This window comes from Eriocheir sinensis, unplaced genomic scaffold, assembly GCF_024679095.1.
Source record: "Eriocheir sinensis breed Jianghai 21 unplaced genomic scaffold, ASM2467909v1 Scaffold571, whole genome shotgun sequence".
Taxonomy (NCBI): Eukaryota; Metazoa; Arthropoda; class Malacostraca; order Decapoda; family Varunidae; genus Eriocheir; species Eriocheir sinensis.
The window spans coordinates 109,819-130,196 of record NW_026111911.1 but is presented as its reverse complement, the minus strand read 5'-3'; the positions used below and the strand labels follow the sequence as shown (position 1 = coordinate 130,196).

The window sequence follows — 20,378 nt, the reverse complement described above, 5'->3', positions numbered from 1 at the left end:
AGGGAAGGGAAGGGAAGGGAAGGGATGGGAAGGGAAGGGATGGGAAGGGAAAGGATGGGGAGGGAAAGGAAGGGAGGGGAAGGGAAGGGAAAGGAAGGGAGAGGAAGGGAATTATGCATTATTTCAAAAGCCAATTGTTGTCAGTGGTCCAGTGTAACACGATTGACTCCTTTAAAAACAAGCTCGACCGTTACTTCCTTGAACTTAATATTAACTAGCGTAGAAAAGCAACGTTTTGGAGCCATTTGATTAGTGTAGATTCACTTAGGTGGAGAGACCACCTAGTCTGGACCATGGGGTCTGTGTGTCTCTGTGGTCTGGTTTTCTATATAATTCTCTCTCTCTCTCTCTCTCTCTCTCTCTCTCTCCAGGTGTGACCTACCCATCAGTCTAATGCCTGAAGAGTCCCCATGTGAGGCTGTGTGTGTCCCGGGATGAGCAGGCTGTCTTGCAGGGTGTGGTCCCTGGGCTCTCCGGGGCGGCTGGATGGTTCCTACGGAAAGGGAAGCTTGGGAGTGATTTTGCCTCTGAAAAAATAAAGAATTTGGGTGTTCATAACCCCTTGACTGCTGATTTCCTACAAGAATACATCACAAAGCTGCAGGAGTGGACAAACAAAAGTGGCTGCTACAATTCACGGAAGAAAAATGTAAAGTCCTGCACCTTGGGAGGGGCTATCCAGCACACCAATACCACATGGGAAGCACTCCACTATCCACCACAGAGGCAGAGAAAGACCTGGGAGTGTATGTTACCAGGCTACCAGTGAAGGGATATCCAGCACACCAATACCACATGGGAAACACTCCACTATCCACCACAGAGGCAGAGAAAGACCTGGGAGTGTATGTTACCAGGCTACCAGTGAAGGGATATCCAGCATACCAATACCACATGGGAAGCACTCCACTATCCACCACAGAGGCAGAGAAAGACCTGGGAGTGTATGTTACCAGGCTACCAGTGAAGGGATATCCAGCACACCAATACCACATGGGAAGCACTCCACTATCCACCATAGAAGCAGAGAAAGACCTGGGAGTGTATGTTACCAGGCTACCAGTGAAGGGATATCCAGCACACCAATACCACATGGGAAACACTCCACTATCCACCACAGAGGCAGAGAAAGACCTGGTAGTACAGGTTACCAGGCTACCAGTGAAGGAAAAATCCGTGTCTATCGCAGCGGACAGGCGAGGTACCAAATCTAACGTGTCATAACCTAAACTAAACTAATGCAGGTAATTCTTTACAAGAGGTCCGCCTCCCCCTCCCTAAAATGGGGAAAATTCCCTACTCCCGAAAGTTTACGGAAACTTCCTGTGCTGTTATCGCCGTTTGGCGATGTGAGGAAATAGAGGAAAATGAGAGGGTGAGAAGTGGAGAGAGATGAGGAGAGAGGTGGAAGAGTGGAGAGGAAGGAATAAGGGAGAGGTTTACTATCGCAAAGGCCATTTATCGTCGGGAATGTTATGACAGTACGGTCAGAGAGGTCACCAAATCCATCAGGCCGGCCTACAGTCGTCTGAAGGCGTCCTTGTTCAGAGCCATGAGTGTGTCCCACACAGGAGGGAGGCGAGTACGAAGGCAAAGGGCAGACGGTTAAGGAAGTTGGTGCAGGGAAGACGTTGAGGCGGACGAACGACCGAGAGCCCGAGGTGTTTATAGACCCTGATGGTGTAAGGTCCGTTGAAGTTGTGTTCTTACGTGTTATAGTGCTCCACATGTTGTACTTGTATGTACGTCAAGCAGTCGGACACCTGACGGTGTATTATAATGTGTTATACTGATCCGTGTATTGTCTTTTGTATTCGACTGGAGAGAAATCAGTTATCACTGATGTATAAACGCAGTGATGAGAATAGATGATTCTCGGAGTGTGATGGTTACATGTACCTCATACTGACAGGTTTGATCCATAAAACTAGAGACCACATCAGACAGGCGGGACTTTCCTTAACAATCAACTGACTGCGGTTACACGTCCCGCGCTGCATATTTCTGACAGCTTACACCGTGTGTCCAATATATTTAAACTACTCCAACCTAACTTTACATAGCCTTCTAATGGGGTGGGGGGGCTTCACCCCTCTCGACCCCCCACCCCCCCCCTGCTATGAAGACTGAGTGAAATTGCGTGGTTTCTGTACGTGGGAAAAAATCCCTTGAATATATTTAACCCTTAAACACATAGCCTATTAAATTACACACTAGCACATGCGGGGGTCCTTGCGGAGCCCAACTTTTAAAAAATGAAAAAAAATACTTCTAATTGCATTTTATTCAAACTAAAAGCAGCATGGGCAATGCCAACCTAAATCCTGTTTCTGGAGAAATAAATATATGTAAATATTGATAAGTAAGTATTAGATTGGGTAGCCCCCAAAATCTCCAAAACTCATGAAAAATACTACACCTGTTCACAATATATTTTGTATCAGGCCCTCCCATGCAAGTACTCCCATGTAGCGTGTCCCAAGTACAGCCTGGGAGTGTGGGATGTAACTGATGTACCCCTAGCATTCTGGCACCACTGCTAGTTCTGAGGCAAGCTATCAAAAAAGTTGATATTTTATTAGTGCAAAAAAAAAGTCTGGATTATTTTTGTACAAATGTACATTAGTACAGTTGCAATTCATAGAAAATTATTACTTACATTTGAGGAATTTGCAGAGAGCCTCCTTATACAAGTAAAGCACACACTGCGGCTTTTCCTAACATCATTCCGCGGACACTTCCTGCACCGTACTATGCAGGAGCTGATATTGAACAACACCGCCTGCTCCATTGCTCCATTAGGACGCTGAACATCATTGGGGATGTTGCAGACGGTGGATATGAAGGATTGCAAGGGGAACTGAGGTGAACCAGTTGTCCACAGTTACGTTCCTGTTGGTGTTATGATATGGTCTACGGAGTCAGCTCCTTCGTCAGGCAGTGTCCCAGGTTTCCTTGAGCTGGTGGATCTCCCTTCCCCAAGTACGGTTTTGGCCCCAATAGGTACTCCCTTGTGTTGTCAGCTATAAGGACAAGTTTCAGTCCATACTTGGCAGGCTTATTGGGAATGTACATTTTGAACGGTCATGCCTGTTATATACATATATATATATATATATATATATATATATATATATATATATATATATATATATATATATATATATATATATATATATATATATATATATATATATTTTTTTTTTGGGGGGGGGACTCGTGTAATACAACGTTGTTTTACGTATACACATACATGGGGTCGAAACGGGCACCAATCGCTTCTACACTGGACACGGAAAGAGCGAGAGCTGCATGCACACAACATCGACAACATCAAAGAGAACAGAAAAGCTATCAGGCATCACAGCTGTCTGGCGTCAATGAGGCGGCTGTGTTACCATTGAGAAAATATAGTGTGGTCCGATCCGACCCCCGGATGTGTTTAAGGGTTAAACACTGCAAGAAAGTGAACACTGTGCAGTGGCTACTTGAAAACTGAGCAAACACAAAATCTTTCTCACTTTTGAATATAAAAATTTCACTCCTGGCAACCTCTGTGGTGTTGGGCTACAAAACCTGTTTTTGCAAGAAAAGGCATCGTCCATGTTGCAGCTTGCTCCTTAAAAAAAAAAAAAAAAAAAAAAAAAAGCTTATAAGAATAGTGCCATCACTCTCATAATTAGTCTTTATCCCAACTCCTGACTCAAGCCGTGAAAGGAAATATATAAATCCTTAAATATATATTGAACAAATAAGCAAAAATATACAACTTTACGAAACAAATAAGTAGAGTTTTTACAGTAAACTGGTTTATGAAGAATTCAGCCAAGAAAAACTAGACAGCAGCTGACAAGAGCATGGCAGGAGGAAGACCAAGCTTCTGTTTACCTCCTCACCTGGACCTTCCAAGCATTGAGAAAGTTGAGCAGCATGACTGTGCCCATCGCACTGTCTCCCTCCTCCACAAACTTGATCAGCAGCACAGTGGTCGGCAGGTCACTGGGGGAACACAACACTGCTACTACAATGGGTCGCCTTGTGCATGCCCAGTCTCTGCCATGATGAGGTCAGTGCTGAGTCAGAGGGCAGGAGAATAGCAGAGTAGATTATTCAGTAATAATATATCCAAAAATAATTATTTTTTCCCAAAAATTTACTATTGTTTATGTACACAGCACCTCAAGTAAGCTTACACACACACGTTAGACCTTCAGTACACTCTTGTGCATCTAACAGTGACCCAACACTGCAGGAGCATATAATTTTGGTGACTTTTGTTGTTAAGGATATTCTGAAACCAATCAGAGAAAACTAATTCAAAATATCTGTACAGGAAAAGGAAAACCTGTCATATGGAAAGGCTCATATCTGAAGGAAGCAATGGCTAGGTCAGGTATTCTTCCACTTGTTGGCCTTCAACAGTCAACATATACAAGGTGTGAAGCATGTCTTACACACCACACTTTTCATCCCCTGCATCACCAGCTAACATGAGCCCTACTACTACGTACCAAATTTCCATGAAGAGTTTGACAAAGCCGGCACCCGAGAGGAAGGGCTGAGAGACGCTTCTTCATCTTGCTGTCCTTCATCTTCCACCTTTGATTAGATAGTTAGTGTAGCTTGTCACAAACAGCCTCGTAAGAACCATCAGGTCTGCTGTTGTTTGTTCTTTCTTTGTGTTCTCCAGCTCCAAGGCCCCAAGTGAGCTGTGAGTGGAGGAAACAGACATCATGCTTCTTACTACTTCACCAGACACTCAAACTTTGCATATTGAATTGCTCCAGATGCCCTGCCCCCTCCCTCACCAAGGCTTACCCTCCTTTCATCTAAGCAATCAGCTCCCTTAGCTATGGACAGGGGCTTCAGCCTAGTGTATGGTGACTATAGCTGCTGTACGTCTTCCTTCATCAGCTTTAAACTTGCAGAATATTCTTAAAGCAATGCAGAGATGCTTTGAAGGGAGGCAGACGCACCATGCCTCTTGTTACCCCACCAAGCTGTCCCGTCAGGCACCAGACATCCCATTTTGTTGTCCTGATACTTATTGACACTCTGAAAGACATGGAAATGGCACTAAGGAAACAGGTACGAAAGACTAGTTTGGCTGTGACCTGACCAACTCACACGCAACTTTCCAGACAAAATCACCCGTGCTGTTCATGGTACTACTGATCAGCACCTTCATCAGTAAACCCTGGACCAGCCTTCTTACTATTGTTTCTCTTATAGCTTACACCCTCTCAGGATGGAAGCATCAACATGTCTGAAACTTTAATGTGTAACGATTCTTTGGCAATTCCTCCTGTCTGTTCGGGAGCATGTTGTGACAATTCAACTTTATCTTCCTTGTTGATGATTTGGCACTTGGTTGTTCTCTTTCCTTACAAACAGGAAGAAAATTAATTATGCTTCTACACTGGACACTCACACTAGCACGTCCTCCTCTGTTGTGTGGGAGGTGAGGTAGCGCAGCTGTGGCCAGGGATTTGGTTGTTGTCCCATTGCTCATAGGCATTGCAGGACCACCACCTCCTGGACCAGCTCAGTCAGGAGGTTATGTCGCTCACTCTGGTTAAACATGGTGAGTGAGGCTTTCCAGTGAACAAAATGGCTTGAGAAAGGTAATGTTCATAGAGTAGAGAAGCTCTTGTACTAGTAAAAATGGTTGCACAATGGATACAGATACAAAAATAATATAAATGGATGCATTCATTCATCGATACACAGATAGATGGATACATGAAGAACATAATTAAATATACCGCCATAGATTGATATCGATAGACAGAGATGGACAGAAAAATACTCAGGTTTGCATAACACCCCCCTCCCCCTTCCCCCCCATAAAAAAAATCAAATCAGTTAAAATTTCCCTAAAAGAACATGTTTTCTTTTAATTTATGTATATGTTGGTGGCCTCCCGAGTCTATGTTCTGGCTGATGTGTTGATATAAACAAGCTTGGGAATGATCCTTCCTTTTAAGCCCAACCCACCGCCTTATGTTGGGTTTTACTGACTTTTTGTATTTTTGTTTTTATCATTTTTATTCTTCATATTCAAAAATAAATCAGTCAAAATTGGTAATAATAGTCATGTTTAGAGAACCAAAAGGTCATTTTCTGAAGAGTATAAATTAACACAGACCAACCTGCACCTTGGATCGTGTGTCCGCTCTTCACTTTATAATAATCTTTTCACTCTAAATCACACTTGAACCTCAATTTCCTAGATATTGGATTTCCCAGTAGACAAAATCTTGGGTCCTCAAGACATGTGCCCGGCTGTGTTCAGCCTTTCCTGACCCAGTCCGGGCATCAAAACAAGTCCATCAGATTCCGTCCCCTGGTCAGTTTCTGCCGCCTGGACATATCAGTATATTGTTGTCTCATGCAGCCATGCTTTGACCTTACATTTGCAAGTAAGAAACATTATGTTCATAGGGAATCAAGTTCACACATTGTGCAACTTTATATTACGTGCAGAAATTTTATGAGGGAGCTGTTGTTCTGGGATGGCATTTTGGCTGTACCCAGCTGATTGACTATCTAGGCTGGCTCTCTCCTCACCTGTGTGGGCTAACAGGTGAACCCAACACAACTGAGACTTGTAGTGTGGAGTTAATTGGGTAGACTCACTCCACCCTTGCTCGCCTCACATGCCTAGCAGACCAGCAGCTGCTGGATCTATGCTTGTATAGCAGACTGTAGGTCTATAAACTATAGGTAGAGTATCATGAGTAGTGCTTACAGCTTGAGTGCCACAGGCAATGGAGGGGAATGATTGGGAGGGCTGGCCCAACCAACCCCCCATCCTCCCTCCTGCCAGCACATGAGGGCAGTGGTGGGCTGTAGGGGTGCAGGAACAATGAGTAAACAAGTCACTCCATGGCAGGATATTTAAAATGTCACCTCATTGCTTAATGACATATTACTAATATTATTGGCCTGGTTGTCGTAGGTGTGAGGTAGGTTGCATACCTCCAAACTTGAGGACCACCTGTAATGGCCGCAGAGAACACAGCAAACACTGCATTGCTGCTGCTGACACTGTTCACAGGTATCAACTGCTGCTTATGATTATCATTTAGTTTCTTCATTATTAAATTCTTATAGAAAAACATTCATTGGAAATACTTCACAGTAGTACAGTGTGCTTAAGCACCTGGAGCTGAAAAAAAATTGCAGACACTTGGTGTCACTGTCCATGGTTGACATGTATTGGAAGTTTTCAAATAACTTGTTTTTGTTAATTTTTCTTAAATGTGGTGCTCGGGTGTGTGGCACTGCCAGACCCAGGGTGCCAGACAAGTATATTCCTGCCCGGACTTTTGGCCTTCCCACCATTACTCCGGGAAATGGAGAGTCCAGTCCAACACTTTGTAATGGATTCTTTCAACTCATTTACATTTTAACATAATTAAAATAAAAAACAAAAAACAATAAAACTCAATAACCCCCCAAGAGAGTGTTTTTTTATATTCCAGGTTTTTTTTCCTGCAAAGACAGATATAGATAGATATATTGATGATAACTGAATGTATTTATTAGAAATATGACAGACTAGCAAAAAATAGATATATTGATAACTGAATGTATTTATTAGAGATATGACAGACTGGCAAACAGATATATTGATAACTGAATGTATTTATTAGAAATATGACAGACTAGCAAAAGATAGATATATTGATAACTAAATGTATTTATTAGAGATATGACAGACTAGCAAAAGATAGATATATTGATAACTGAATGTATTTATTAGAGATATGACAGACTGGCAAACAGATATATTGATAACTGAATGTATTTATTAGAAATATGACAGACTAGCAAAAGATAGATATATTGATAACTGAATGTATTTATTAGAGATATGACAGACTAGCAAAAGATAGATATATTGATAACTGAATGTATTTATTAGAGATATGACAGACTAGCAAAAGATAGATATATTGATAACTGAATGTATTTATTAGAGATATGACAGACTGGCAGACAGATATATTGATAACTGAATGTATTTATTAGAAATATGACAGACTAGCAAAAGATAGATATATTGATAACTGAATGTATTTATTAGAGATATGACAGACTGGCAAAAGACAGATATATTGATAACTGAATGTATTTAGAGATATGACAGACAGATATATTGATAATAATGTATTTAGAGATATGACATACTGGCAAAAGACAGATATATTGATAACTGAATGTATTTAGAGATATGACAGACAGATATATTGATAACAATGTATTTAGAGATATGACAGACTGGCAAAAGACAGATATATTGATAACTGAATGTATTTAAAGATATGACAGACAGATATATTGATAACTGAATGTATTTAGAGATATGACAGACAGATATATTGATAACTGAATGTATTTAGAGATATGACAGACAGATATATTGATAACTGAATGTATTTAGAGATATGACAGACAGATATATTGATAACTGAATGTATTTAGAGATATGACAGACAGATATATTGATAACTGAATGTATTTAGAGATATGACAGACAGATATATTGATAACTGAATGTATTTAAAGATATGACAGACAGATATATTGATAACTGAATGTATTTAAAGATATGACAGACAGATATATTGATAACTGAATGTATTTAGAGATATGACAGACTGTCAAAGGCATACACAGCTAGAGTCACACATGTAAAGGCCAAGCCACTCACTTCTATGAGGGGGTCTGCATGACAGCAAGGGACTGGGCAGGCAAGACATGGCACTGGTCTTTGCTGCTGTGGTCAGAGGGGCTGGGTGGTGCCCACCTGTTGGGCACAAAACACAGTTACTGGCACCATACTTCCATTATCTTTAATCTAACATAACACTCTCTCTTCTACTGTTGTTGGTGTCACATCTCCATCATATCATATTTGCCACTCTTGTTTTGTAGTGCTGGGGACAGAATGACATGCAAATATAGGTACATTAGAAGGCCAAAGGCATGGGAACAGATCCTTGGAGACAAAAATAACATCTCATGATCTAGGGCAAGGGAAAGATCACCCATTGAAACATGCATACTCATTCTTCATTCAAGTCTGAGAATTTACAAGCTTTCCCTCAATTGAAAACTTATATCAGAGTATTTGCGTTACATTTGATACAACATTTACCGTTAAATTACACTGTCCTTCAATCTTTTCTCCATTAAAAACTAAAGTATCGACTATCTTGCTAACAATTATCTCCAGTGACTTGATTATGCACCTTGCATTTCATGACAATCAAATTAATCACAATGTTTACACCACAAAGTCACCAGTGAAGGATCAACCCTCATGGAACTCAGTCACCTGAGACAAGACTGGAAGCAGCTTCTCAAGTTCCTGATTTATGGAGTATGAGACACAAGCAAACAAGGGACAAGCCTCATTCTTCAGTGCAATGTCACTGAGCTGAGCAAGACTTGCCTTAAATCCAAGGACCAACTGAAACATTAGACCAATAATGGGTTTAAAGCATGATATTAACAAGTCATGTGTGAAGACAGGGCAAAGGTGTGAGTTCACCACAGGAGGTACATGGAATGTCTCAAGCTAAGTGTATGCTTGCTTGCATGCATGTGTGTGTGTGTGTGTGTGTGTGTGTGTGTGTGCTTCAGATACTGCCTCACCTTCTCACAGGTAATTACCAGGTCCACCGTCAGCTGCCCGGCACTCACTGTTGGCTGCAAAATGCAAGAAGAGGAGCAAGTTCAGTGAATTCAATGAAGAACACAACAAATGATTGGTAAATTGGTTGCTTCAAGTTGATGGATAAAAAACTTGATCGTTGCTAATTTACTGAAAGATCACCTACGTTAGCATTCAACAGGCGAAAGTCACTACCATTCCATTTATGGAGAAAGTACTAAACATTATATGAGATGGAATATTAAAGACACCCACGAAGGACAAATTAAAGGTAACAACACTGGGGAGGAAAGTGTCTGTGGATACAATACACTAATCTAATGTTATTTTGGATGAGGAAGGAGCACTGGCTTAGCTGGACTTTGATAGTACTAGCTATTTCACTACTACTAGAATTGATATCAAGGGTACAAAAATGAGGCTACCAATTTCTGATAAATTATATCATTCTAAACCAAGAACAATATAGATTCCTTGGCAACAAATTGTATTCTTAACCCGGTGGTGATGTAGCAGCGGGGATCATGTTTCTTATTGGTCCCTCTAAGTGAGAAAAATGAGAAAAAAACATCACTCACACAAAGCACTTCATAATATATATCAAAGCATTTGTGATCAGATTATGTATCATCTATTTTGAGGGGTTTATATCATGGCACAAATTTGGCCTGTCGCTGCCACACGGTAAAGCCACAAATTTGGTCCGTCGCTGGTACACGGTAAAGCCACAAATTTAGCCTGTCGCTGCTACACGGTAAAGCCACAAATTTAGCCTGTCGCTGCTACACGGTAAAGCCACAAATTTAGCCTGTCGCTGCTACACGGTAAAGCCACAAATTTAGCCCGTCACTGCTACACGGTAAAGCCACAAATTTAGCCTGTTGCTGCTACACGGTAAAGCCACAAATTTAGCCCATCACTGCTACATGGTAAAGCCACAAATTTGGCCGGTCACTGCTACACGGTAAAGCCACAAATTTAGCCCGTCACTGCTACATGGTAAAGCCACAAATTGGCCGGTCACTGCTACACGGTAAAGACACAAATTTAGCCTGTCACTGCTACATGGTAAAGCCACAAATTTGGCCCGTCACTGCTGCACGGTAAAGACACAAATTTGGCCCATCACTGCTACCGGGTTAATGCATGTAAGCTTAAAGACAAATACTGAGACCCACTTAATTGGCCACATAGGAATTACTATACTGTACATGGTAAAGTTTTGTAAACACAGGAGCAAATTTAAAATGGCATACTATTGAGAACACATATAACACTGGGTCAAGGCACTGACTCGCCAAGATCAAGCTGTACTTGGTACAAACACTCTGCTAAGGACACTGAGTGAAATTGCTTGTTTCTGTTCGTGGCAAAAAATCCCTCGAATATATTTAAATTATTCCAACCTAACTTTACATAACCTTATAATGGGGGGATTCACCCCTCTCGACCCCTCCCCCCCCTTCTATGGACACTGAGTGAAATTGCGTGGTTTTTGTACGTGGCAAAAAATCCCTCAAATATATTCAAACTATTCCACCTTAACTTTACATACTTTTAATTGGGGGCTTCACCCCTCTCGACCACCCTTTGCTATAAAGACTGAGTGAAATTGCATAGTTTCTGTTTGATACGTAAATAGATTAAGAATAGAGTAAGAAGTATTTATAAGTTATACATTACTGTTAAATTTTCTTTTTAGGCACCCCCCAAAAAAACAGCTCTATAATAACAGGGAAACCAAATCCCTTATAGGAGATATAATACCTTTATAGTTTTGTATGTTTCTGCAATAGGATTGTATAGTAAGTTTGAGCTACATGTATGTAGCTTGGAGAGGATTCCTCTCAGACGAGGGCGCTGAGAGTAATGTAGAGTTGTCAATAAATATTAAGTGCCTCCACGCGTATCCGCCAGACTGACACGTCCACGAGGATGGGATATAACCAGTTACTACAAGCTATTACAGGTATGTACTGGTGCTGTGACCAGTAACCAAATGCTACTAGGCCACAAACACAACACCGTACGTGGCAAAAAAATACCTTGAATATATTTAAACTACTCCACCCTAACCTTACATAACCTTCTAATGGGGGGCTTCACCAATCTCCCCCCCCCCCCCCCCTGCTATAAACACTGAGAGTGAAGTAACAAGGTTTCTGAACGTGGCAAAAAATCCCTCTAATACGTATATTCAAACGGTAAATCTTGGGAATAGCGGGTCCGAGCGGGTGCGCTTTTAGGGCACGGTGTGGTGGTAATTACAACATTTCCAGCACGTACAACTGGTTTTGACAAGCAGACAGGTGGCTTGTTTATGTCACAAGGGTGTATATTTCCACGCGGGCTCTTCCCTTTCTTCACCCTGGAGCTTGCAGTCTCATCGCACATCGACTTGGAAGAAATTGTGAGGCCGGCGTGGAAATATACACCCTTGTGACATAAACACGCCTGTCCGCTTGTCAAAACCCCGTCGTAGGCGCTGGAAATGTTGCAATTACCACCACACCGTGCCCTAAACGCGCACCCACTAGGAGCCGCTATTCCCAAGATTTACCATTCAAACTACTCCAACCTAACTTTACATGACCTTCTAACTGGGGGGCTTCACCCCTCTCGGCCCCCTCTCTGCAATAAAGACTGAGTGAAAGTGCGAGATTTCCGTACGTGGCAAAAAATTCCTCAAATATCTCTAAACTACTCCACCCTAACTTTACCTAACCTTATAATGGGGGGGCTTCACCCCTCTCCACCCTCTTTTCTATGGACACTGAGTGAAATTGCGATGTGTCCATATGTGGCAAAGAATCCCTCAAATATATTTAAACTACGTACTCAAACCTAACTTTATGTAACCTTGTAATGGGGCCCGCAGGGGTCTGGGGTAAATTACCCCCAAGTGGGGTAATTTGGTCTTTTTTGTGGGGTAATCAGCAGACAAAGGTGGCCAAAAAAAAAAAATCAATGTATAATTCTAGACATTGCATTAGGCTTTAGACGAGGGCCGCTGAATCCGTCCTTTTAGTCAACAATTCCCTGCATAATATACCACATACAAATATATCAACACATTTTTTTTAAGTATGGGCTACAAAGCAGTTATGTAAGCCTAAGCAAAATGGGGTAAAGGAGGTGTGGAGAGCATGCAGGGTAATGAGACAACAATGGTTGGGGGCTTCACTCCCTCTTCTATGGAGACTGAGTGATACTGCGTGGTTTCCATACGTGGCAAACAATGGCTGAATGTATGGAATTTCCCTACATCAAGATAAATGTAAAGAATTTCCCTACATCTAGGGTATTTTTCAACCCACATAACTGAAAAACATTTCCTGTTTGCCGCTGTATTCCCCACACTCCCAAAGGCCGTGAGAGAATGGAAGGAGAGAGAGAGAGAGAGAGAGAGAGAGAGAGAGAGAGAGAGAGAGAGAGAGAGAGAGAGAGAGAGAGAGAGAGAGAGAGAGAGGAATGTAAGGTAAGTAAGTGAAGAGAAAGAGAGAGGGGGCCCACCCTGCCACACACCCCAGGTTGGAATAAACTCCCCATGCCCACCTGCCACACACACCCATGGTTGGAATTCACCCCCATGCCCACCCTGCCACACACCCATGGTTGGAATTAACCCCATGCCCACCCTGCCCACACACCCATGGTTGGAATTCACCCCATGCCCACCCTGCCACACCCATGGTTGGAATTCACCCCCATGCCCACCCGGCCACCCACCCCTGGTTGGAATTCACCCCATGCCCACCCCTGCCAAACACCCATGGTTGGAATTCACCCCATGCCCACCCTGCCACACACCCAGGGTTGGAATTCACCCCCCATGCCCACCCCGCCACACGCCCATGGTTGGAATTCACTCCCCATGCCCACCCTGCCACACACCCATGGTTGGAATTCACCCCCCATGCCCACCCACACACGCCCATGGTTGGAATTCACCCATCATGCCCACCCTGCCACACACCCAGGGTTGGAATTCACCCCCCATGCCCACCCCGCCACACACCCATGGTTGGAATTCACCCCCCATGCCCACCCCGCCACACACCCATGGTTGGAATTCACCCCCCATGCCCACCCCGCCACACGCCCATGGTTGGAATTCACTCCCCATGCCCACCCCGCCACACACCCCAGGTTGGAATTCACCCCCATGCCCACCCACACACGCCCATGGTTGGAATTCACCCCCCATGCCCACCCCGCCACACACCCATGGTTGGAATTCACCCCCATGCCCACCCTGCCACACGCCCATGGTTACATAAGAACATAAGAACGTAAGGAGTCTGCAAGAGGCCGGTTGGCCTATACAAGGCAGCTCCTGTACACTCAACCCCACCTAACCTCACCATCCATGGCTTTATCTAACCTCTTCTTGAATGTATCTATGGTATTGGCACCCACAACATGGCTCCCAAGCCTGTTCCATTCGTCCACCACTCTATTAGTGAACCAATTCTTGCCTATGTCTTTGTTGAATCTGAATTTGTCTAACTTAAAACCATTTCCACGCGTCCTACCTGGCTCTTTCACTCTCAAAATTTTATTGACATCCCCTTTATTAAATCCCTTCATCCATTTATAAACTTCGATCAAGTCTCCTCGCACCCTTCGCCTTTCTAGAGAGTGTAGATTTAACTGCTTTAGCCTGTCTTCATAAGGCAAGTTCCTCACCCCCTGAATCATCTTCGTCATCCTCCTCTGTACAGATTCTAACATCTTGATATCCATTCTATAATAGGGGGACCAGAACTGAACTGCATAATCGAGATGAGGTCGAACTAGTGCTAAGTAAAGTTTGAGGATGACTTCAGCGCTCCTATTGCTCACGCTCCTTGAGATGAAACCTAGTACTCTGTTTGCCCGATTTTTAGCCTGAATGCATTGAGCCCTAGGACGGAGGTCAGCGCTCACTAGGACTCCTAAGTCTCTCTCCCGCCCAGACCTGCTTAGAGGAGTGTCATTTAAGGAGTAATTGTGTAAGGGGTTATTCCTACCTACACTCAAAATGCTACACTTCCCGACATTGAATTCCATCTGCCACTTCCTCGCCCAATCATATAGTCTGTCAAGCTCATCCTGGAGAACGGTAGCGTCGCTGTCTGATTGGATTACTCTACCGATCTTGGTATCATCTGCAAACTTACTGACATCGCTACTGATTCCTGTGTCCAAGTCATTGATGTAAATAATAAAAAGCAGAGGACCCAGCACCGACCCTTGTGGGACTCCACTCGTAACACTGCCCCATTCAGATTTCTTACCATTGATTTGCACTCTCTGCTTCCTACCACTAAGCCACGCCCTGATCCAGCTCAAAACTTTCCCATCTACGCCGTGAGCCTGTAATTTTAGTAATAGCCGGTGATGAGGGACTTTGTCGAACGCTTTACTGAAATCTAGATATAATATGTCATAGTTTTCATCTCTGTCCACCGCCTCGATTACTTTAGTGTAGAAGGACAACAGGTTAGTAAGGCAAGACCTGCCCTTTGTGAACCCATGTTGTGAGTCATGAATTAAATTATGCTTTTCTAGATGGTCCCGAATGCTCCTGGCTATAATCGACTCTAACATCTTTCCCACAACTGATGTTAAGCTAATTTGTCGATAGTTTGATGTTGCTGACTTGTCTCCTTTTGAAAATCGGCGTCACATTAGCTACTTTCCATTGATTGGGCACATACCCAGAATTTACCGACATTTTAAAGATATCGGCAAGAGGGCCACTAAGGACTTCCTTGCACTCTTTCAGAACCCTTGGGAATACTTCGTCTGGGCCCGGCGATTTGTATTTCTTCAACCTACCAATCTCATCCTGGACTACTTGCCTAGTGATGATCACATCCCTCAACTTGTCGTTCTCGTCACCCTCATATATCTGAACTCTCTCCGGAATGGTTGTTAGATTTTCCTGCGTGAAAACTGAGAGGAAATAGTCATTCATCATTTGACTCATATCTTCTCCATTCTCAACGAGCTCGCCCGTGTTTGTTTTCAACGGTCCAATTCTGTCCCTTGTTTTCGTCCTGTACAATTTGAAGAAGCCCTTGGGATCGCTCTTGGCCTCGTTGGCTACCCTAATCTCATAATTTCTTTTTGCAAGGCGGGTGTTCTTCTTCACCGACCTGGCTAGCTCAACATACCTACCCCTGAGGTGGATCTCTCCGTTCTTTATTTTCCTATAAATTCCTCTCTTCAAGCCTATTTCATGCTTGAGTCTGCGGGTCATCCATTTGGGGTCGTTATTTTCCTTCCTACGTGCTTGGTAAGGGATATGCTGTCTCTGACCCTCTGCAATTTCTCTAACTAAATTATTGTAGGTCATTTCTACATGGTTCCCTTTCTTTCCGGTTCCAGCCCTGAAATCTGGCCCTCATCCAGCCCTAAGGTTTCCCAATTTACCTCCTCAAGGTGTTTTCTGAGCCCCTCATAATCAGCTCTTCTAAAGTCGGGCACCAACACCGGGTTGAGTTCATGGGTCACCGCCCAGTCTAATTTAAACCTAATTTCCTTGTGATCACTGCCACCTAATTCTCCCCCAACATCTAGCTCGCTGATCATATACTCGGTGTTAGTTAAGACCAAGTCCAGAATGTTGTTACCACTGGTGGGCTCTGTTACTGTCTGCTTGAGAAAATTATCTTGTATTACTTTCAGAAAATCCTCAGACTCTAGATCACCCACCACGCCTTCCCAATCTATATTCCTATAGTTAAAATCCCCCATTATGCAGACATTTTTGCTCCTGCTCGCCCTGCCTACCTCTTGTAGTAATATATCAGTGTCCTGCCTGCTGAGGTTGGGTGGCCTGTAAAGAACCCCTAGAATTAGTTTGTCCTTCCTTTGTGGACGTCCACCCAAACTGATTCTGAGTCGTCATGTGTGTGCATAGAGTTGTTAGCGTAACATGTACGTGTGTCTTTAACATAAAGTGCCACCCCACCGCCCCTGCTTCCCTATCTCTCTTTGTGAAACATCTGGTAACCATCTATTTCATACTCAGACATGAAGTTTTTGTTGGCAGTATCTACCCATGTTTCCGTGATAGCTATAATGTCGAATTTCTCGACACATGCTTTCCCCCTCAGTAGATCTATCTTGTTCCTGAGACTCCTACTGTTGGTGTAATAAGCCGTTAGCCCATCCTTTCTTATATCCTTTCGATTTCTCCTGCGCCCCCTAGTCCCAGTCTGCGATGCACTGACAGGCCCGCCCCCCGCGCCTACTCGTAATAATCCTGTAGGGTGCTAAGTGATCGCTCGAGGGAGTCTGCGAGAACCTCCACCCCCTGGAGTGACAGGTGCACGCCATCCTTGGCATACAAGGTGCCTTTATTGTAGAAGAGGTCCCAATTGTCAAGGAAAAGCCAACCATTTCGCTTACAGTGGGCCGCCAGCCTGCTGTTTACTGCTAAGGCTCTGGAAAAGCCATCCCTCTCCCAACCCCCTCCTCGGCAAAACCCCACAAACAGCCGGCACCCCCCCGAAGTCCCTCACTTTAGCAAACGATTCCCTGAAGCGCCGAAATATCTCTTCGCTACCCACCTTACCGATGTCATTACCACCGTAACTGCAGAAGACGATTGGCTGTGTCCCCGCCCTGCTAAAATTTCCTCCATTCTGTCAGATACGTGCTGGATGCCTGCCCTGGAAAGCACACTGAAGCCTATTTTCCTTATCCCTTGAACAAAAGTACCTGTCAATGAACCTGACTTGAGAGTCCCCAACCACCAGTACTTTCCTCTTCTTAACTGTGGCCGTCGACGGAACGGAAGCCGCTACAGGAGGAGAGGGAGGGGCGGCAGCAGGGGAGGGGGAGGAGGAGGAGGAGGAGGAGGAGGAGGAGGAGGAGGAGGAGGAGGAGGAGGAGGAGGAGGAGGACGATGAGTGGAAGAAGGAGAGAGAGGAAGGGGATGACGTCGAAGGGGGAGGGGGAGGAGGAGGTGGCTGAGGTGGTGGCGGAGGTGGTGGGGGAGGCAGGGAGGAGGGAGAGGGAGGGATGCAGGGGGAGGAGGAGGGGGCGGGGGCGGTAGGGGTAGCAGCGGAGGGGGGAGGTGATGTGGGGGAGGACAAGGAGAGAGAATGCGAGGAAGAGCAGGAAGAGACGGAAGGGAGGGAAGAGGTGGAGGAAAGGGGAGAGGGGGGTGATGAATGAGAATCAGCGGCGGCGGGGAAGGGAAGTATGGTGGGTGTGGAGTGGGGAGATGGCGGGTGAGGAGAGGGGAGAGGGGAGGAGAGGAGAGAAGCGGTTGGAGGAGTGGAAGGGAAGAGGGAGATGCAGGAGGAGGGGAAGTGAAGGAGAAGGCACTAGCGAGGAGGGGAGGCAGGCAGGAGAAGGGAGGCTGCTGTATGGGGAGAAACAGGGGGGAAGGAAGGGGGTGAGGTACCCCCGCGAGTAGATGAGCAGGAACACCTGCTACACGCTGTGACTCGCTCCGCCAAATATTTCATGTCCCGCGTTAACGAGTGGATCGTGGATTCCAGGTGCTTGATTTTTCTTTCATCTTGCTCTGCCTTGATGCAGAAACGGCAAGTCTCGCTTGCCCCGTTACTTGTCCTAAAGTACTGCGGAGCTTGGCGAAGGCCACAGTTAGAACAACGTTTCAAATTTGAGGGCATATTGGCTGATCCTTCCGCGGAGCGTAGTGAGACAGAGGGTCCCGGGTGAAACAAAGGGTCCCCTGGGAATACGGCCGGCGAGCGAGGTGTCTGGTGGCCTGGAAATTTCCGTTTAACAAGGAAAATCACAGCCTGAAACAGCACCTAATATGAACACTTCCTGGAAAATGAATAGGAAAAAAAAAAAAATACGTGTAGAACGTTTAGAAGGAGCTTGCGTGCACCACTGTGAGGTTGTGAGATGTATGGGGTTAGTACAGCGAAGGAAAGCAAGTGTGTTAAGGTGAGGGTGATGGAATGTAATGAATCAGAAATAACACTTAGCAGAGCAGAGTGTTGGGTTGTAGTAGAGTGTTGGGTAGTAGTAGTTGTTGTTCAGTCACTGCAGCACACTACAGCAACAGAACAGCCTCAGGAACCGTTGGGTAGCAGATAAGGAGCCAAAGCGTCGAAACACTGCCCACCCCGCCACACACCCATGGTTGGAATTCACCCCCCATGCCCACCCTGCCACACACCCATGGTTGGAATTCACCCCCCATGCCCACCCCGCCACACACCCATGGTTGGAATTCACCCCCCATGCCCACCCTGCCACACACCCATGGTTGGAATTCACCCCTCATGCCCACCCTGCCACACGCCCATGGTTGGAATTCACCCCTCATGCCCACCCAGACACACACCCATGGCTGGAATTCACCCCATGCCCACCCCTGCCACACACCCATGGTTGGAATTCACCCCATGCCCACCCGCCACACACCCATGGTTGGAATTCACCCCATGCCCACCCTGCCACACGCCCATGGTTGGAATTCACCCCCATGCCCACCGCCACACACACATTGTTGGAATTCACAACCCATGCCCACCCTGCCACACACCCATGGTTGGAATTCACCACACATGCCAACCCTGCCACACACCCATGGTTGGAATTCACCCCCCATGCCCACCCCGCCACACGCCCATGGTTGGAGTTCACCCCAGGCCCACCCCGCCACACACCCATGGTTGGAATTCACCCCCCGTGCTCACTCCGCCACACACCCATGGTTGGAATTCACCCCCATGCCCACCCCGCCCACTCTGCCACACGCCCATGATTGGAATTCACCCCCCATGCCCACCCCGCCCACCCTGCCACACGCCCATGGTTGGAATTCACCCCCCACGCCCACAGCCTTCCCCCCACAAATAAAACATCCCTATAAGACAAAAAAAACGCCTTAAAACACGGCCGCCAGGATTAGAAGGTCTATGTCAGCCACACAGGCCTATAAAACAGCCTATATCTCCGCCCAGGCTTACCCCCGTGGCACTCCAGGCGGAAAGCAGAACGGTGAAGAGTGCCAAGTGCCAGGCAGACAGTAACAGCCTCCTTCACCATGAATAAACCGAGGAAATCACTTTATAAATCTCCGCTTCGTTTTGACTCGTCTACCAAGCAGCCATCTTGAAGGCCTACTCGTTTTAATGGTACCGATAACAGATTATTGGTACTTGTTTTGGTATCGGACCTGCTGGTGTTTTGATACCGGTATTGAATTGTTGGTTCTAGTTTGGGAACCATTAATGGAGTATAAAAACCAGTATTGGCGTATTGGTTCTGGTTTGGGTACCGGTATGCAATTATCGGTACCATGTATAGGAGATAGCAGGCCCACTCAGAATAGGTACCGGTTCCGTAGTCATTGGTACCGGTAATATTGGTACCTACCACTACTACCACTATTACTACTACTGCTACAAGTACATGATGAAAATAGCAACATTGATAATAATAATAATAATAATAATAATAATAATAATAATAATAAAAATAATAATATATAGGCCTAATATATTAGTGAAGTAGTGTGTGTGTGTGTGTGTGTGTGTGTGTGTCAGAGATTTACATAGATTTACAAAGAAAATCAGACCACACAGACCCCATGGTCCAGACTAGGTGGTCTGTCCTTCAACCTAAGTGAATCTACACTAATCAAATGGCTCCAAAACGTTGCTTTTCTACTCTAGTTAATATTAAGTTGAAGGAAGTGACGGTCGAGCTT

General features: G+C 44.9%; 1 long non-coding RNA gene across 15 annotated transcripts; it reads right to left on the bottom strand.

The window, feature by feature from the left end:
• Window positions 1-381: 381 nt before the first annotated feature.
• Window positions 382-19,803, bottom strand: LOC126993148 (uncharacterized). Of its 15 annotated transcripts, none has more exons than XR_007747458.1 (9): window positions 19,636-19,803; window positions 9,667-9,720; window positions 8,720-8,815; window positions 5,432-5,571; window positions 4,819-5,055; window positions 4,512-4,709; window positions 3,897-4,073; window positions 2,420-2,555; window positions 382-493 (listed from the first exon to the last, which is right to left on the bottom strand). It is a non-coding gene; the product is annotated as an uncharacterized LOC126993148 (long non-coding RNA). The 15 variants fall into 15 exon arrangements; XR_007747466.1 differs by having other exon boundaries at window positions 3,897-3,999; XR_007747465.1 differs by lacking the exon at window positions 2,420-2,555 and having other exon boundaries at window positions 3,889-3,999.
• Window positions 19,804-20,378: the final 575 nt, after the last annotated feature.